This window comes from Gorilla gorilla, chromosome 4, assembly GCF_029281585.2.
Source record: "Gorilla gorilla gorilla isolate KB3781 chromosome 4, NHGRI_mGorGor1-v2.1_pri, whole genome shotgun sequence".
Classification (NCBI taxonomy): Eukaryota; Metazoa; Chordata; class Mammalia; order Primates; family Hominidae; genus Gorilla; species Gorilla gorilla.
The window spans coordinates 86,770,518-86,791,923 of NC_073228.2; positions in this window are offsets into that span (position 1 = coordinate 86,770,518).

The following is a 21,406-nucleotide window of genomic DNA, read 5'->3' on the forward strand; positions in this document are numbered from 1 at the left end:
CCAAAGCACACTTCACTCCTACATCTCCCACTAACCTGCAGAGGAGGCAGGCTTCAGGAAGATTTTTTTTTAAGGCCAAAGATAATCCTGATACCTACTTGCTTCCCCACTTTCTCAAAGAATGGATAAAGAAAGTATTTGTGTTCTTATGTAGACTGACTATTCTATTGAACATCATTGCAATGACAGTGATGTATCTGTAGCAAAGTCCCTGCCAAGGAAAATGCACTCATTTTCTTTTCCTACATGTGATTAGCATTCTCAATCAGCTTCACCTTTGTAGATTCATACAGCAATTTTTGTTGTTGCTGATGTACTGTGGCATTTAGTGTGCTGCTTCCCAACTTTAGGTTTATTATGACCATTGGAGTTGTTCCCCAGAAACTATGAATTACACTAAAATTCATGTTTTGTGTCATCATTCCAGCCTATCTAACAAAGTAGGTTGGAATAGCAATTCTCTTTTCTCCAAAGTGGAACTAATAAGGTAAGCCTTCAATGAATGGTCACTGGTTTTAATCAAATTAGAATATTAAGATTACCCTATTTTAGAGGCATATGATAGCAGCTTGTTAAGTAAGTTTCTTCTGGTTTGGAAGAGTCAATGAGTTTCTCAGATGAAAAAGGCTCAGAGTTCTTATAATTCAACTGCCCAGAATGGGGCAGTGAGAGGTGGCTGGGGTTGGCTAAAGCTCTGCCAGATTAAGGATCTACTTCCAGTGAATCCACTCCACTCCCACCCCCACTCTCACTACACAGACTCCGATTCTCTGCACAGACTTCTGGTTCCTTCATTTTCTGTTTTCACATGTATGTTAAAAAAAAAAAAAAAGAAGTGATGTACTCTCAAAATAGAAACAGATGTGAGATCTAATTTCTTACTGGAAGTGACAAAATATATAAAGATTTGGCAAAATATGTATTCACATATTTCAAGATTTCAAAAATAGTCATTGAATAAGTAAAAGAAGCACTAGATAGCAGGGTGGTCTTTTTTTGGTTTTTGCATGCTTTTGGTCAGATTGCCAAGATAGTCTATTGTCAATAAAGTACAGAACATACAGAAATGTCATATATAATAGAAGCTTATAATATAAATACATATTTTCAAAAATAATGATTTAAGAAAAAATAGCAAAATTTTTTTAGTTTTAAAGAAGAACCAAATTTGGTAATTTCTATGTTTTCATTTCACTGTGAACTTCTATCATCCCCTTTGACCAACTGAGATTTTTCTATCGAAAAAAGAAAAAGTTCAGAAATGAATAATTTCACTCATCAAATTTTAAGGGCAGTTGCTGTACAGAGCAAAGCAGATGTAATAGGTTTTAAGAAAGAAAGATGTGAGGAGGCATATACTGATGAGTATGTGTGATTGTGGTGAGTAAGTAAATTTGCATTTTTATAGCACCATTTTTCAGGTGAGACAATTGGTAATGTATTTGCTACAGTGCATTGCTGTGATGTAAAATCTATACCAAGGAGAAATGGTGTAGCTCTTTTTAAAACAAAGGCATTTGGATTTGCTGAAAATTTATCTAGTGCCTTCAATGTGCCAGGCATTGTCTAACCAGGGAATTCTTGCTGTCCTTGAACTTTCATGATAAACCTATTTGGTATTACTCCCTTCATTTTTGAAAATGAAGGAACTGAGAATCCAAAAAAAATGAAATGACTTAGTTAAAGTCACGTATTTGGTAAATTGAAGAGCCAAGATTAGAATGCAGATCTTTCTGAGTCTAAAATTATTTCCACTCTACCCCAATTAAAACAAGGAAAAATGCTGCAAAGTTTCAGAAGTCCTTATATTTAATTAGTGCTTAAAGTTCACAAGTTAATTTTACAACCTTTGTTTCTAACCCTTAAAATAAATTCATAAGGTACACAGACACCCATGTTGAAGATGAGGAACGTTCAGAAAGTTTCAGGGCCGTGCCACAGTTTGGCATGGTTTGTGACAGAACAGCCATTGGGCAGCTTTTGGTGACCTGGGTTAGTGCCTGACACCCCCACTCCAAGTAAGTTCCACCAGAAAGAAGTTATCGCATATGTCCCATGAAAAATGTTCTTTCCCCTTTGTCCAGGGGTTCTATGATGAGCCTCAGGTGGGAGGCTGGGAGGGAGATGCAAAATAGCCAGGGAACTGGGGTGGGATCTGTGATGGGGCTTGAACTCTTCTCTTCCTTTAACCAGAGACGTTCTCTATCAATTTGCTTTATATAGTTAACTATCCCATAAGAGTCTACTTGAAGAAAGGAGTTCTGTGGCTTCAAAATATTTCAAAACTATATCTTTATTCCACATAGATATTGTGCCATTTTGAGGTTTTTATACTTTTTGTGCTCAGACATTTGAGGAACCAGTGATTAAGATAAAGACAAAAAAGGAAAGTGGAGCAGGGTTTTAAGAGTGCATATGCCACTGGGGTTGAGAATCTCTGCTTTAAAATGTGTGGTGACAACCTGTCTCATGTTCCAGCTACCCAACTGGGAAGTTATAAGGGGTTTGATGATTCCAGCCAGCACATTTGGCTCAATTACCTTCAGCTAAAAAAGTAGACTAGCAGCATTGCTGACAGCAGCTTAGGAAGTGACCTCTGAACTACCAGAAATTTACAGAGCCAAGTTCATGCGACTCTAAATGTTAGCGGTCAGCCTGAATTCCCGGCTCATCACCTATCACACACACACACACGCACACACACACATGCACACACACACAGACACACACACACACACACAGACACACACACAATAAGCACATATTTGTTAAGGAATTGAAAGGAAAAAGGAGGATTCGTTAGGAGACAGGGGGTTAGAAGTATCTTCAAACAGGATATCTCTCATCTTCCCATTCAACTTACTCTGGAAGTGAATGTTTTCATGTTTTCCTTTGCCTCCTGAAAGAAAGTCAGGATACAGATTTAACCAAAGGGTAAAGCAGGCACCCAAGGCAACTGGTACAGGGTGGAGAAGTGGTTAGAATGGCCCCTGTGACACCTGCGAGGCCGTTCCCTAGTAGAGAGATCTCTGGGTTGTGCAAGGTTATGGACCAGTAGGCTGATTTACCTACCTTTTCTGAGTGCCACAGAGAGAATGCCATCCCCAGGTATGCAACCCCATCCCTGAGATGCACCATTGCACTCCAGCCTGGATTGTCAATTCCTGAGATGGGATTGACACTCAGGTAGTGGGGAATACTCCTTGAGTTACACAAGACAGACACCACTCCACTTCACTTCAACTGAATTAATTTTTAGAAAGAATGGAAAATAAGGCAGAAAACCAATGTACAACAATCATGATGGTTTTGGTATTGATAGTATATAAGCTTGGATGTTCTCCCAATACTCTTCTTTTCTCAAATCTTCACCAGGCATCTATTGTGCATTATTTTACATGTGTGTCATGTCACAATTCACCAGCTGGCTAATATTTACCAATAATTAGAAAAGTAACCAACTATGTCTATGTGACACTTCTGGTATCAAACCTAATAGTTCTTCCTAAGATGAACTTGTTAGCACACCCCAACAACTGCCTGTGGAACCTGACAAAGTACACATCCTGCTGGTAGTGAGACTTTCAGTTTTTAGGACAATTGTAGCTCTTAGAAGTAAGATGTCCAGATTTCCTAAGAAAGACAAATAAATAGATCTCATTACAGGCATTTTCTGGAATTTATTAATCACTTGGGGTATTCACATATGCACACCCTCACACAGATACACATACATACACCCATCTGTTTTCTTATGTCACTTCTGATTCTATGCCCTAAAGGTGTTTGCATATACCTTCAGTACAGCCCTACTGCACAGTCTAGTGGTGTCTGTGTCTGTTTCTAACAGGAATTCAGAGTAGGTGACTGAGAATTTAAAGCTGAAGGCCATGGCATAAGACATGGACTATTTCAAAATATCTACTGTTTGCTTTTTCAGCTGAAGGTAGTCTACTAGTTTACCTTTTCAACTGAAAGCAATTGAGCCAAATGTGATGGCTGGAATCATCAACCACCTTATGACTACCCAGTTGGGTAGCTGTAACATGATAAAGGAGGTTGTCACCACACATTCTGGAGCAGAGGTTCTCAACCTTGATGGCACATGAGTGTGCCTGTAGTTTATCAGCCCAACCCTGCAACCATCTCTAGGAGTAGAGCCAAGTCATCAGGGTTGCCAAAAAGATCTTCATCTGATTCCAAAGTACAGCCAAGCAATCACTCTTCTAGAAATAGCTATCATCTGCGAACAAAAAGGGTGATTGGGAACTAATTCATGAAACACATTTTATGCTTTATTTCTTGCTAACAAAATAAATATCCTAGATGAAAAATTTATCCTTTATAAATCTAAGTTACCATGAGAAAATTTGACCAAGCCTGATTCTGGTTTCTTTCAAAATTAGGTACATAATATAAATAGAACAAAGTTGAAACACTGCTCTCTCACATGAGCTCAGAGGTAGATAATATGTCTTTGTGATAAAAGAATACTACATTTAACATTTATAATTCATTTTCACTGCCATGAAAGATAAATTGCTCAATCACTGGTAATTCTAAGTTTCTTGACTTTTATATTAGATGATAGAAAACCAATGTGAGTGTCTGGTTCCCAAAACCCTTCTCTTATAATCTGCTTCTTTTCTTTTTTCCCCTCCTATGAAAGTTTGGTGTTGAGGATTAAGATTTATAAAGAAGTGGATCTAGAAATATCTAACATTTTTAAGGAACAGTAGGTGTTTAAAATAGCCAGTGTCTTATGCCATGGCCTTCAGCTTTAAATTCTTAGTCAGTGTTTAAAAAGGCATGACTTGTGTAAATGTCCAAGTATTTATCTTTTTATTCAAGCCCAGAAGTGTTTTTTCTACCTTTTGGAAAGAGACATGGTAGAGATGTTTGCTATTTAGAACACTTCTTGCTGGTAAGAAAGCCTCCAAGTTTAGAATGGAGCCAAGAAAGACCCCAGAGAATCGATATCATAGAGCTGTAAAGCAGGCCAAAAAAAAAAAAAAAAAAGAAAAAAGAAAAAGAAAAGAAAAACACTAGTTGCAGACATCACTTTAAAATGAGAGGATAAATTGGCTTTGTCAGATTTGATGGATGTGCCGTAAATGGAAAGCCAGATTTGTCTCCTAGAAAATAACGATTAGTCTTTGGTTGGTAACTACCTTCTGTGAAATACATTTCTCTTTTTTAAAAAATTGAATATAAGGCCAATGGTCTGGGCAGGGTATTGGGAGGGTTGGCCTCACTGATTCTAACGGTTTGATTGATGACCGCCCAATCACTTTGCCTTTACAGTGGTAGAAAAGGACATTGCTTCCTCACTCCTCTAGACGCTATGTTAATTAGTTAATTAGCCTGATAAATGCACTGATGTTACCCTTATTTTCTGGAAGAGCAAGGAGACATGAATCTAGAAATAGTCTCAAAACTGAGCTGAGAGATTCTTTTTATAAAGTAGCATCCCTCCTGCATAGCCAGACAATGATAAAAAAGAGGAGTCCTGCTTTATTTGAAAGAAATAGAATATATTCCCTTTTATTATAACGTAAAATACTGTGATTCCTTCTTTCCTGGAGAAGTTAGAAATCTATCAAGATTCCAGAGGTTTTCTGTTTTCAGTGGTGATTGTGAACATAATCAAGAAGTTTAAAAGGCTCTGCATAGAAAGGATCTCTCCTTGCCCACTCAACTTTAGATCCCTCCCTCCATCACATCAGACATACAGCATGTTTGTGATTCATAATCTCTACCTTTTCTGCATTCCTGTTGCCACGATTTAAAATGTTTTTATCTACAAAATTATTTATCATCTTGATTTATTTCTTTCGATCTGCTTGATTACTAACCTTCAGAGACTTGGACAATAAAATTGCTAGAGATGAATTGAAGTGAGAGACGATGTTAGTTTGGACCAGGAAGGTAACAGTAAAGGTGATGAGAAATGGTCATATTCTGGGTATACTTTGAATGTAGAGCCACTAAGATTTGTAGATGGATATTAAAGAAAGTGAAATATAAAGGATAACTTCAAGATTTTTGGGTAAAGCAACTAGAAAAATAGAACTCTCATTTATGAATATGGAAAGAATTGAGGTAGAGCATTTTTTGTTGTTGTTGTTTTGTTTTGTTTCCCCTGAGACAAAGTCTTGCCCGAACACCCAGGCTGGAGTGCAGTGGTGCAATCTCAGCTCACTGCAACCTCTGTCTCCCAGGTCCAAGCAATTCTCCTGCCTCAGCCTCCCAAGCAGCTGGGATTACAGGTGCACGCCACCACACCCAGCTAATTTTTGTATTTTTAGTACAGACAGGGTTTCACCATGTTGGCCAGGCTGGTCTCAAACTCCTGACCTCGTGATCCACCCGTCTCAGCCTCCTAAAGTTCTGGGATTACAAGAGTGAGCCACTGTGCCCGGCCAAGCATGTTTTTAAGGAAAAATAAGAGCTTCATTTGGACATATTGTTTGAGATAACTATTAGTTGTTTTTTTTTTTTTTCAGTGTGCATAAAAGATTTAGTAATTACAGAGACAAATCTGGAGTTCAGAGCAGCTATCTGGGTTGCATATAAATTTGAGAGTCCTCAGCATATAGATAGTGTTTAAAGCCATCAGACTGTATGAAATTGATAAGGCAGGGACTGCAGACAGAGAAGGAGACTTCACTACTATCGTTCAGAGAGACTCCTGAGTAGGGTTCTAGTGCTTCTGGATCCAATTCTGGCTTGCAATCACATATGAAGCCAACTCATCTGTGAACCAATTTCATCCTTTATCCTCATCAGTCAGCAGGAAATAAGGGAATCACCTCCCCCGAACCCTTTCCACATGTGGCCATAGGTGAGACTAGAGGGAAAGCCATAGATAAAATATTGATGAAAGACATGAGAATCTGAGACACCTGATTTGCAGCTTGCTTCTGTGCTATGGCCTTGCTTGTGCCCAATCATAGATGTACCATTTACCGCAGGGCTTACTAGACTTTATGAAATGGTAGGTCTGAGAGAACTCAGCTCAAGATGGGCTCAGGATGGGGTCATGGCTATGTAGTCACTTCATACACCATGGTCAGAACTCCATCTCTACCAGGGCCCAGGAACATACCAGTCGATATGGTGGATAATTTTCCTCTGCTGAGGGCAGAGTTTTGTTCTGAGACTCTGAGACTTGTTTTCCTCTGGAGGAGAGCTTGCACTACAACCGAGACCTGCTGTGGAACATTTTCCTGCTCTGGGTCCCATGCAAACCTGGAAGCCTTCCAAGTCATTCAGTTAATGAATTGAAGCAATACTCCCATGTGTGTGAAATATGCTGCCTCCAGACCATAAATAAGCTAACAGGTGTTGTGATTGCTTTTTAATGGTGTAAGAGGCAAGATGAAATAATTTATCCTTTACTTTGAAGAGGAGATTCAGGTATTCTGTAAGACACTGGATCCTAAAAACCTCATTGATGTGGCAGGCCCCTGAATCTTTGCATGGTTTATCTCTCAAATACATGTGTCTTCTAATGATCAATAAAATTTTCACAACCTGCTTATCTGGTCTAATTTGGAAGATGTCATTAATATAGTAAATTAGTTCAATTTTTGCAGAATGTCCAGAGAATCCACAACATCCTTTCAGACTATATTATGACAAAGAATGGGAAAGGTACAGCCCTAGAGAAAAATCATAAATGTGTACTGTTGTCTTTAATGGAAGTGAACACCTTCTGGTCCTGCCCCATGATAGGAAGGGAAGAAAATGTGTTCTTAAGACCCGTGATCACATATCACATACATAAGACTGTGTTAATCTGCTCTATCAAAAATACACAGGAGCAGTAATTGAGACTTCTTTATTATTGAGTCCACTGTCATTTTTCAAGATCCTTCTCATCTTCATAGGGTCCACACCAGAGAATAAAATGAAGATATTATGGAACAATGGGCACTGCATCTCTTTAGATAACACCAGGCTATGCCATAAAGATATAATATTGGTTTTGATTTACTATGTCTAATGGTTGATTTTATGTGTCAACTTGACTGGGCCATAGGGTGCCCAGATATCTCATTAAACATAATTCTGGGTATGTCAGTGAAGCTGTTTGGGATGAGATTAACGTTTAAATCAGTAGACTGAGTAAAATAGATTGCCCTCTCCTATGTGGGTGGGTCTCATCTAATCTGTTGAAGGCCAGACTTGAACAAAATTTGAGTGGGGTTTTAACTTTTCTATTAGGGCATATTCCCTCAGCCTCCTTGATATCTTTTGATTATATAGATTAAGCAATATATTTGTTCACTGCCTATCTATCTTTCCCTTAGCAAAGTGGTCCTCTATTAAATGCATCTATGCCTCTCTGTGCATCCACACATCCTGGCTACCTCTCTGACTGTGATGCTCATGATAAATGTGCTCACCTTGCTTCTGATGACCAAGTGCTGCTACCTGGTCTCCATAGTTCTGGATCCTTTCATTTCCATTCCCATCAGGAAGCTTGGTTTTACAGTAGCATTTCATACATCAGCCCTCACCTACAGAGGAAAGACACCACTGAACTTCTTACCAGTGCATTTCTTATCGCTTTGGTAAATGGTGCATACACCAGACACTTCCATTAACATAGTCAGCTGGGTTTTTTTGTTTGTTTGTTTTTTGGTTTTTGTTTTGTTTTGTTTTGTTTTTTGCCTCATGCAGTATATTCACTCAAGCAATTCGGCTTTTGTAAGCTGTTTGATCCCTTCTCCTCCATTATCTATAGTGGCTCTCACACTTCTACTCCATTTGCTATGGGCCATTGCTTTTTCCAAGCTTCCAAGAGCCAACCCAGCAATCTGTTAGTAACACCTAGCAATGTAGTATCAATGCTATATCACAGGAGCATATTCTCATATTAACAAACTCTTTCCTATTCAACTTTATATTACATGTACCTTAACCCAAAACCTTCAGGATACAGTCCACACATACACTCCTGGCTCCTATGAGGCCACAGTAGCAAGGTCCTGCAGTTCCTTTGAGAATTTCTTCCATAAAGGCCTGAAAATTTTATGTCCAGGTAATGTTGTGACCCAATCTTATTCATTGTTCTCATGGCCAAGAATGGAGTTGGAGATAGATCTTAATAGGGGTGTTTCTTGCAAGACAGACATATTTTATCACTCAAGCAAGAAAAGAGTGCTGGTCTTTTTCAGGAAGGAGAGGGCGCCTTCCCCAATCCAAAAGGTTCAAAAGAATCTGTAAATTCAAGGTGTTTGAGTGTATTGATCTAAATGTCCCCACCCTAAGTCTCAGGGTCTCACTTTTTTCCAACCAGATTTTGTGATAGCAGTCTCAGTGGTGCTGAAAATTCAGTGTTCTCTAGAGATTCTAAACTTCAGTATTTTCTGCCTCTGGCTGAGTCGATGAGGATCTCTATATGTGGCCCTCTGCTTTTTATACTTTTTCTTATTTAGGCAATAAGTTTTAAGTTAACTTTCTTTAATGCACTCCTAGTCCTTAGCAGAAATCATCCAATGCAGTATGCTTTTCATTATCACTTGCCCTGAACCTCCCACATGCCTGGGATATTGCACCTGCCAGTGTATTTCCTTTCACCACAGATCCCACTCCCGTACACTATCAGTAAAAGTTTTAACAATTCAACACTAGTGGCTGGGGCCTATTACTACTCCACTCATAATCATTATCTACCAGCTATTTGGGAATTCAGTTTCAAAATCTATTTTAGTGGCTCCATGGGTCACTATTGTACTAATTGTCCTAGGTCAAGCTCTCAGGGAAATAGACTCTGAGATGGAGTTTTATATGTAGTTGTGTATTGGAGAATGTTATCAGGAATAACACATTTGAGACACACACACACACACACACAGAGCAGAACTGCACAGAGGGAGAGGTTAACCTGCAAAGCGATGCCAATATTGGACTTCTCAAACAATGCCATGGAGAGATTTGAGGTTGAGATGGCCTTTCTGAGACATCCTAAATGGAACAAGTAGGCTGGCCTTTACATACTTACACTGACCAGTCACTGGAAGTGGACTGTCCCTGGGAGAGACATAACCTTGGATGAAGCAGCTTTATTCAACTAAGGGTGATTTCTTGGGAGGAATTCCGCTATGAGCTTTCAGCAGGGGCAACATTCTTGGCAGCTAGGGGAGTGAGTATCTCTATCCTACAGGGGAATCTGGGAGTTATACAGCATCTGCTCAAACTAGCTTTAAGCTAATTAGCTAACCAACTCACCAAAGAAAAGTAAAAGACATGGAGAATTTTATTCTAAATTCTCGAGGATCCAAAAAGGGTTCTTGATCTTTTATTCTTTGCAGAGAATCTTATCTTCACAATAGCGAGGAAGGGGGAAAAGGAGTCAAATGAACTAATAATTATCTGCTCTTTCATTTTTTAAATGAGGTTCCAGCTAAATTCATTTCAGGCCCAAGGCTAAAATGTTTTTGTTTTGTTGAGAACCCACCTATATTATGTGGGTAAGTCACTGGAAAAGATTAGAAAGTTGGAAAGTAAATTTGTACAGCCTTTTGAGGATCATAGGAATCTAGGATTTGTGTTGAATCACCCACTGTGACCACAGGTCATAAAATCTCTGGTATGAACACGTGCTTCTGTTTCAATAGTGGACAAAGTCAATACCTGCTGTACAACAATGAGAATCCTTATGGAGATTTGGTTCACCTCTCATTTCTCTTTCCAGTGTGGCTCGCTTTAGCTGAGTCTGAACAAAGAGTAAAATTGCTTTTTTACAGATTTTAAAGTGTGGAAGAAATTACCTTTGTTTTTAAAGACTTATTTAAAGGAATTAAAGTCAAAATTAGAACAAATTAGTTAAAGCTGTGGGTATGAATAATATCAATTAGATAAAGATCAACTTTTACCTTCATTACCAGATATCTTATTTTGATGGTTCTTAAAATAAAAAATTAAGGAGATAAGGAAAAAATTATAAGTCCAATAATACTTGAACAAAAATGTAAATAACTGCAATATAGTGACCAATTACCTCTTTTTTGTTTTTTGGTTTTCTTTTTTTGAGACAAAGTCTCACTCTGTTGCCCAGGCTGGAGTGCAGTGGGGTGATCTTGGCTCACTGTAACCTCTACCTCCCAGGTCCAAGCAATTCTTGTGTCTCAGCCTCCCAAATAGCTGGGATTACAGGCACTCATCACTGTGCCTGGCTAATCTTTTTGTATTTTTAGCACAGATGAGGTTTCACCAAGTTAGCCAGGTGGTCTCGAACTGCTGACCTCAGGTGATCCACCCGCCTCAGCCTCGCAAAGTGCTGGGATTACAGGTGTGAGCCACTGTGCCCGGCCAATTATCTCTTTCTTGAAGCACTTTCTTCACTTGGCCTCTGGGACACCACCACTCTCCTCGTGTTGCTCCTAGCTTACCAGACACTCCTTTGCTGTCTTCTTTGTTGGGGTTTCCTTTTATTTCCGATGTCTACCCACACATATGGCTTAATAAGTGTATCTTAGTCTGTTTCATGCTTTAAATACTTCCTACAACTCTCCAGTGTCCATCTTTATTCCGACCTCTTGATTGTATTTCTGATTCACACATTCAACTAGTTACCTAGATTCACTGTTTGAATGTTTAAGAGACATGTCAATAATTTATTGTGTATTATCAAATAGCTAGAAGAATGGATTTTGAATGTTCTCAACATAAAGAAATAAGAAATACTTAAGGCAATGAATATGCTAATTACTCGGATTTGATAATTATACATTGTATACAAGTATTGAAATATCACACTATACTCCATAAATACGGATAGTTATTATGCATCAGTTTAAAACAATAAATTAAATTAACGGCATGCCAAATGAACATGTCAAAACCCACTCTTGCTCTGGTGCGGTGGCTCACACCCGTCATCTCAATGTTTTGGGAGGCCAAGGTGGGAGGATCACTTGAGGCAGGAGTTCAAGACCAGCCTGGGAAACATAGTGAGACTTCTTGTGCACCGAAAAAGAAAACGCACACACACAAACACAAACACACAAACTCCATTCTTAATTTTCTTCACCCAAACCTGCTACCCTACCAGTCAACCAATACATTTTTCTAATTTTAGGGAATAACAACTCCTTTCATCTAATTGCTCAAACCAAAAATGTTAATGTCTTCTTTGACTTCTTTCTCTCTCTCTCTCATCTAAAACTCCAACAACAAAAATTCCTCTTAGCTGTGACTTCAAGAAAAAGTTATACGCCCAGGATTTAATGAAGAGCCAAACTGACCTTCAGATAAAAAATACTGGAGCAAACCATATGATCATAAAATGATGAGTTCATGTCCTTTGTAGGGACATGGATGAAACTGGAAATCATCATTGTCAGTAAACTATCACAAGAACAAAAAACCAAACACCGCATATTCTCACTCATAGGTGGGAATTGAACAATGAGATCACATGGACACAGGAAGGGGAATATCACACTCTGGGGACTGTTGTGGGGTGGGGGGAGGGGGGAGGGATAGCATCGGGAGATATACCTAATGCTAGATGACGAGTTAGTGGGTGCAGCGCACCAGCATGGCACATGTATACATATGTAACTAACCTGCACAATGTGCACATGTACCCTAAAACTTAAAGTATAATAAAATAAAAATAAAAAAAAATAGAAACATTTTGCTAAGAGCCTTATAAATATTGTCCGGAATAAAAGAATATTACATAGAATTGAATTTGTATTAAGAAGCAGGGAGAAGGTGAGAAAACAATCTCCCTAGAAGATTTTTTTTTTAATGAGAGGAAACCAGTAGACAACACCTAATGAAAGAGGAATTAAGAGTATTATATGAGGTGTTGTATTAAATGTAAATATTACCATAAAAATAAAAATCTTTCTAAATATCAAAAATATACTGAAAGAAAGAGAGAGAGAGGAAGAGCGAGAGAGAACAGCCTACGTAGTGGTATCTATAAAATAAATGAGCTTAACATACCTATTAAAAAGAAAAACATTTTCGGGTTTTCTAACAAAGCAAAACAAAACCAAACCCAAAAGATTCAGAAAAGTTAAAAACACGAGGATACAAATATGTACACCAGACAAATACAAAGAAACAGAAAGCAGGATATTTTTATATTTGATAAGATAGGATTCAACCTAAAATGTCTTAAAATAATTTTTTAAAAGGATACTTTATAATACCAGAAGCTATAATTTATAAATATAAAATTGATATTAGTATTTATATACTCAAAAAATCAACAATTTTCATAAAGCAGAAACTATAGGAAATGCAAGAATGCAAGAAGAAATAGGTGGAAACACACAAAAAATAGAAAACGTTAACATATCACTCTCAATACAAGACAAATAGTCACACCTTTAGTAAGAATATAGAAGAACAATTTATAAGATGTATCTTATAGATATATCAAACTCTGTACACCTGTAGTAGAGAATATATGTCTTATTTTCAGGTACACAGAGAATACTCATGAATACTGAGACAACCAAAAAATTAAAAGCTCAAAAAAAAACCCAAAGAATAGAAAAAATATGAATGGTACTTTCTAAACATAAGGCAATAAAATTAAGAATTACTAGCACATTTTATAGACCCTTCAACATGAAAATTATTCATAGTCTTACTTTATTAAACTCTTAGGTCCAGGAAAAAAACAGACTGAACTTACATATTTTCTCTCTCCCTAATAATAAAATACATAAACACTTCTTGAAGTTAAGTAGGAGAAATCGACTCCAGTTTTAAATTATTGGTATATGCTAGAGGAGACCAACTGTTTTTTCTAATAAGTAAATAATGTTGAATGTGTTTTTCTTCCTTATATTTTTATATTTATTTTATATTTTTAGCTGAGTTGGTTAATGTTTCATTTTTTGAATATTTATAAAAATGTGACCTTAACAAAAACCGTTCAACTACTATCGTAGTTTGCATCTTAGAGTGTAAGAAGAAATAAAATCAAACATCAACCAAGTGTCCAAAATAATGTTTCCATGACCAAAACAGAAAAGTAATGATCAAAGTTTGATTTAAATTATTACCCTGCAATGGCTTTTTTATATTGGTTGGCATCAACCAGTCAACTCACAATGTTTAAAAGCAATTATTTTCAAAACTTGACTGATCATAAGATTTTCCTTGATGTGACTATTAAAAATGCAGATTCAAGTCTCCCCTCTGTAGATTCTGCTTCCATTCCACTGGGCTGTAGGCTGGGTTGAATATTAAGCCAACTCACCAAGCGATTCTTACGATAAGTAAGGTTGGCAAAAGTCAAATCAAAGAGTGATCCTGTTACCATCCTAATGGGCTCACTTTAATGAATCCCAGGGGATGGAGAGAAGGAAGGCTTGCGTGGAAAAGGGAGCTTTTACCTTCACTCAGCCTCAACATCTGGATTGGAACTGAGGTGGGAGAGTGAAAGGTAAAGTTAGATAATTATGATTTGAATCAAAAGAATCTCTCCTCTAAAAAACAGAAAGTTATATACAAGTGGTTCTACAACTTGAATGAGCATCAAAATCCCCTAGGGAGAAACTCAGTGCAGCAGAACTGGGGCTTGGCCATGTGTTTTTTTAAACAAACACCCTAGGTAATTCTGATGCAGATGGTCCACAGGCCTCACTTTGAGACAGACTTCTATAAATTACTTTTCAGACACATAATAATCGTCAGCCTCCTCAAGCCTTTCCTGATGAATTCACTTGTCTTTCTCTTACTCTCCAGACTTGTTCAGCAGGAGTTTGTATGTGTGTGTTCTCTCTCTCCAAATATACTCAAAATTTGTTTAACAATGATGATGTATTTTATCTATTAGAACTCCCACATAGTAGATGTTAATGATACCTTGCTGATTGATTTCTTAACTAACATTTACCAAACACTATGTGTAAGAAAGGCATGGAGCTAAATGCTGAGTAAATGATATTTGATGATAGATGCTCCTTTGTTCCTCAGATGGCTTAATGTGTTTGGAAAGAGAGGAGGGGAGCCCAAGTGTAGACCAGTGTTTTCTTGTGTGTATTCCTTGAATGTGTGCATGTTTCCCATGTAGGCTCACACTCACAGCACAACCAGGGCTAAGGATATTTGCAATTTTGGATGAGTATGGAAGGAGGATAAGTCCAGTGTACATGTGATGCCTTTGCCCCTTCTTGCAATGAAATACTATGAGCACCATGAATAGCAATTGCATGATGCTTCAGAGATGTGGGTTCTAGGAGAAATTCCAGATGTCTGGCATCATCTCTTCCTAATAAAAGTATTTATTGGCCTCTCATTAGGTACCAGACACTGATACATGATTTTCATTCATTATCTCATTTAATGGCCACAGCAACTCTATAAAATAGCATTACATCCATTTCTAATTTGCAAGAAGAAAATGGGAGCAAAGAAAATTAAGTAACTTTCCCAAGACAAAAAGAGGGTTGAGCTTGGCTTCAGAACGCACTCCAAATTCTCCTCCACACAATTTTAGTTCAAACCACTGGGGAGGGAAATGGCCCCGGGCAATGACTTTTAGAAGGCAGAGGAAGCAAGTTAATACTTAGACTTACCTCTATGCCATATCCTGTTCTTAGCTGTAAAACTCAAATCTCATCACTTTACTTAGTGAAACCTATCAATGGCTTCAATATTCATCCCAGACTCGTTAGAAAGATAACTAAAGCCCCTTAGCATTGGATTAAAGCTTTTCTCCTCAGCCCTCTGGAATCACTGGAATTTTTTCAAAAGTATTTTGCAAATATTATTTAATTTCTAGCTGAAATGGCTTCTTTCTCACCCCAAGTCTGCTCCTAGGGAAGAAATAATACAGCTCTCCTAATTGACTCTCTGGAGCCAGTTAAAACCTTATCTTCTCATAAAAATTCTCTCTGTTAGGTTCCCACCTCCCAATAACCCAAACTGAGTTAGGCTCTTCATCTCTGCTTTCCCAAACATCCTGGGCCTACCTTTCATTATAACCATGATTCACAACTCATTAATAAAATTGCTGTGGTTTCTCTGGGAATTCCTTCTCATTTCTCTGTTTTCCTGCAATGTCCATTGGCAGTTAGGGGTAGCATCTGGGCTCAGAGATTCTTTCTTGGCTCATAAGGTTTGGTGCATGTGAGTGTAAAACAGGATGTCTCTGGAGACAGAGAGCCAGGTTGGATGGTTAAAAGTTTCTCTGTCTGAGTTTGAAGGAAGGGCTAGCATCTCCTAGAGAGACTGCATATGCCAATGAACTCTGGTTCCTACTGGCAGAGGCCACTGGTAAGAGCAGTCTGAACCTTAGAAACTGTCTCCCTTTCTGGAGGTAGAGACACTTACCTTGTAGTCCTACAACGTCTTTCAAAATGTGTATTCTAGCCTTATGGCTATGTAAAAATATACTGAATACACATTTCTTCATCTTAGCTCTGATATCTGGCTACTTTTTCTTTCTTGTGAGATCCTCAGTCCCCTTCCTCCTCAAGGCATCCCCACATATAGCCCTTCTAGCCCATATTTTCACCCAGCTTCACCCTAAAATCCTCCACTTAGGCCAGCCTTCTGGTGCAAAATTTCCCATACCCAGAAACCTCTTGAATTGGTCATTATCATAGAAGAAATTAAGTCTCACTTTTTAATCCACTGTTTCTCTCTCTATTTCTCTCTGTCTTTCTCTCTTTCTCTTTCTTTCTTTTTCCAGTGTTTCACTCTGTCATCCAGGCTGGAGTGCAGTGGTTCAATTACTGCTCACTGCAGCCTCAACATCCTATGCTCAAGTGACCCTCCTGCCTCAGTCTCCTGCATAGCTGGGACTACAGGCGTGTACCACCATGACCAGCTAATTTAAAAAAAGAAAAAAATGTGAGGTCAGGAGTTCAACACCAGCCTGGCCAACTTGGTGAAACCCAATCTCTACTAAAAATACAAAAAAAAAATAGCCAGGTATGGTGGCAGACGCCTGTATTCCCAGCTACTTGGGAGGTTGAGGCAGGAGAATCAGTTGAACCTGGGAAGTGGAGGTTGGAGTGAGCCAACATTGAGAGGTGACAGCGTGCTGGTAGTCCTCACCCCTATCCAGCAGGAAGTAGCTAGAGTGGTCATCGGCCAAATTCCCAACAGCAGTTGGGGTGTCCTGTTTAGAGGGGGGATTGAGAGGTGACAGTGTGCTGGCAGTCCTCACAGTGCTCACTTGCTCTCGGCGCCTCCTCTGCCTGGGCTCCCACTTTGGTGGCACTTGAGGAGCCCTTCAGCCCACTGCTGCACTGTGGGAGCCCCTTTCTGGGCTGGCCAAGGCCGGAGCCCACTCCCTCAGCTTGCAGGGAGGTGTGGAGGGAGAGGCATGAGTGGGAACTGGGGCTGCGTGCAGCACTTGCTGGCCAGCTGGAGTTCCGGGTGGGCGTGGGCTTGGCAGGCCCTACACTCGGAGCAGCCAGCCGGCCCGGCTGGCCCTGCTGGCCCCGGGCAATGAGGGGCTTAGCACCCGGGCCAGCAGCTGTGGAGGGTGTACTGGGTCCCCCAGCAGTGCCAGCCCACCGGTGCTGCGCTCAATTTCTCGCAGGGCCTTAGCTGCCTTCCCGTGGGGCAGGGCTCGGGGCCTGCAGCCCGCCATGCCTGAGCCTCCCACCCCCTCCGTGGGCTCCTGTGTGGCCAGAGCCTCCTCAACAAGCGCCGCCCCCTGCTCCAGGGCGCCCAGTCCCATCGACCGCCCAAGGGCTGAGGAGTGCAGGCCCACGGCCCAGGACTGGCAGGCAGCTCCACCTGCAGCCCCGGTGCAGGATCCACTGGGTGAAGCCAGCTGGGCTCCTGAGTCTGGTGGGGCCTTGGAGAACCTTTATGTCTAGCTCAGGGATTGTAAATACACACCAGTTGGCACTCTGTCTCTAGCTCAAGGTTTGTAAACACACCAATCAGCACCTTGTGTCTAGCTCAGGGTTTGTGAGTGCACCAGTCGACACTCTGTATCTAGCTACTCTGGTGGGGCCTTGGAGAACATTTGTGTCTAGCTCAGGGTTTGTGAATGCATCAGTCAACACTCTGTATCTAGCTACTCTGGTGGGGAGGTGGAGAACCTTTATGTCTAGCTCAGGGATTGTAAATACACCAATCGGCACTCTGTCTGTAGCTCAAGGTTTGTAAACACACCAATTAGCATCCTGTGTCTAGCTTAGGGTTTGTGAATGCACCAATCAACACTCTCTATCTAGCTACTCTGGTGGGGCCTTGGAGAACCTTTGTGTCCACATTCTGTATCTAGTGGGGACGTGGAGAACCTTTGTGTCTAGCTCAGGGATTGTAAATGCACCAATCAGCACCCTGTCGAAACAGACCACTTGGCTCTACCAGTCAGCAGGATGTGGGTGGGGCCAGATAAGAGAATAAAAGCAGGCTGCCCGAGCCAGCAGTGGCAACCCGCTCGGGTCCCCTTCTGCACTGTGGAAGCTTTGTTCTTTCGCTCTTTGCAATAAATCTTGCTACTGCTCACTCTTTGGGTCCACGCTGCTTTTATGAGCTGTAACACTCACCATGAAGGTCTGTAGCTTCACTCCTGAAGCCAGCGAGACCAGGAGCCCACCGGGAGGAACGAACAACTCCAGATGCGCCGCCTTAAGAGCTGTAACACTCACCGCGAAGGTCTGCAGCTTCACTCCTGAGCCAGCGAGACCACGAACCCACCAGAAGGAAGAAACTCGGAACACATCTGAACATCAGAAGGAACAAACTCCAGACTCCCCACCTTAAGAGCTGTAACACTCACTGCGAGGGTCTGTGGCTTCATTCTTGAAGTCAGTGAGACCAAGAACCCAGCGATTCCGGACACAACATCACGCCACTGCAGTGCAGCCTGGGCAACAAGGCGAGACTCTATCTCAAAAAAAAAAAAAAGGAAAGAAAGAAAAGGAAAGAAGAGGAAAAGAAAAAAAGAGAAAAGAAAAGAAAAGAAGAGAAAAGAAAAGAGAAAAGAAAAGAGAGAAGAAAAGAAAAAATGTCTAGAGACAGGGTACCACTATGTTGCCCAGGCCAGTCTCAAATTCCTGGGCTTAAGCCATCCTCCTGCTTCAGCTTCCCAAAGTGCTGGGATTGCAGGCATAAACCACAATGCCTGGCCCTGTTTTCCTTATGTTTAGTTAATTAAAAAACAAACAACTTTTTATGACTCAATTTCTTTTGCTCACACCCCCTATATTCTGTTTTTGTTTTCTTCTCTTTACTATTTTTTTAATCTTTCAGATATTCTTCTTTTCAGGTCTCTCATCATTTACCTTTTATTGGTCAGTTTCCTTTTAATAGGTCACTACTAAATGCCCTAATTGGCAATTTAATTTGTTTTATAACAAAAAAAATTGACATTTGATACATATTCATTAAGAGAACAGACACTGTTACCATGAGGCCTTACATTTCCCTAAATCTAATCATATCCTAAAATTATTCAAGTGTCACGTGTTTTGTTGAAGATTGTTTTTAGATTTGATCTAAAATATTTCCTTATATAAAGGGTTTTTTGGTAAGAGAAAGCACCAGTGAGTAGGAGCTAAGATTCTGGTTTAACATTTCACGATTTGGGACCCCAAATGAATGAACAATTCGTTTATTACAAGATAAATAGAACAATCCCAAACTAAGTATAGTTTTGTTTTGTTTTCTGGGCCTTTTTTACATTTCCCCAATTCACTGATAGAATTTTCTTCCTCCTGGTCACCTTTCTTATGTTGACATATGGTGGAATCCTCCATAAATATTAGTTATCAAATTAAAAGAATCTCTTCTTTAACACTCTTGTTAGGTGGGAGAATGGTTGAATGATGCATTTTTTTCTTATACAGAGGTGACAACAATAACCAGTCTTTAAGATTTTAAGAATAATGGAACTGATCCATTTATAGCTGAGTGCCTCATTCTCCTTTTAATCTGTAGTACCTGTACAAAGTTAAAAACTTTATAAGACACTCGACTAGCCTAGTATCACAGAGTAAGTATAAATTCTGGGATTAGTTCCATATCCTTGATCTCATTCGCTTTTTTCCTTTAGTTTTCATAACTGAGATATCATGGCAGAAGGAGAAATAATTAGATCAATTTCAGGAGAACGAGATTATAGTTCTGATTCTACTTCTGACACGGAGTGAAGTGGTATTTAGGTCACTAAATCTTGTACAGTTGTCCATCAGTATCTGCAGGCATTTGGTTCCAGGACCCCCTGAGGATACCAAAATCCATGGATACTAAAATCCTTTATACAAAACAGCATGGTATTTGTATAAAACCTGTACACAGCCACCCATATACTTTAGCTCATCTCTAGATTACTCATAATACGTAATACCACATTACTGCTACATAATAGTTCTTTTACTGTATTTTTACTTGTATTATTTTTATTGATATATTGTTATTTTTAAAATATTGTTATGTTGTTGTTTTTAAAAACATTTTGAACCCACAGCTGTTGCACCTGCAGACGTGGAACCCATGCCAACTGTACTTGGTATTCTTATCTGTAAGATGGTTTCAACAAGAGTGTTTCTTAAGGTGCCCAAATTTTATGGTCATCGGTATTCTGTTAAGTATAACTAGTGATATGGTTTGGATCTGTGTCCCTATCAAATCTCATGTTGAATTGCAATCTCCAGTGTTGGAGGTGGGGCCTGGTGGGAGGTGACTGGATAGTGAGGGTGCAGTTCTCACAAATGGTTTAGCACCATCCCCTCAGTGCTATTCTTGTGATAGTTAGGGAGTGAATACTCATGAGATCTGGTTGTTTTGAAAGTGTGTAGCACCTCCCCGCTCTCTCTCATCCTCCTACTCCAGCCATGTGAAGTGCCAGCTTCCCCCTTGCCTTCTGCCATGATTAGAAGTTTTCTGAGGCCCTGTCAGAAGCTGAGCAGATGCCGGTATTATGCTTCCTGTACAGCATGCAGAACAATAAGTCAATTAAACCTCTTTTCTTTATAAATTACCCAGTCTCAGGTATTTCTTTATAGGAGTGTGAGAACAGACTAATAATACAACTAGTCAGTAGGCACTTTCATTACAAATAGTCTTTTCATTTTCCATGATATCATGTTATGTCTGTAACATGTCAATTCTATCTGTTTATTTAAGCCTAAACATGAGTGAAGGGAAGGAGAAAAGAAAGAAGGCGGGAGAGTTTATGAATAATCTAAAATATAAAGCATGAGAAAATTGACCTGATGGCAAGGTTTTGAATGCAATGTTATAATTTCATAATATAGGTTTTCAGAAGATAAATAAGTAAAATGTTTTCTTATATTGTCATACAGTCTTACGTCAAAAATGTGTCTGCTCTCAGAATCTTTCAGTGTCCATCTTAAAAGGATATTGGATGTAACCTCAATGTTATTTGAATTTTGTCTCCAAATAATAACTGAGGATTACTGTCATGTTTAAGAAAAATTTGCTGATAGGT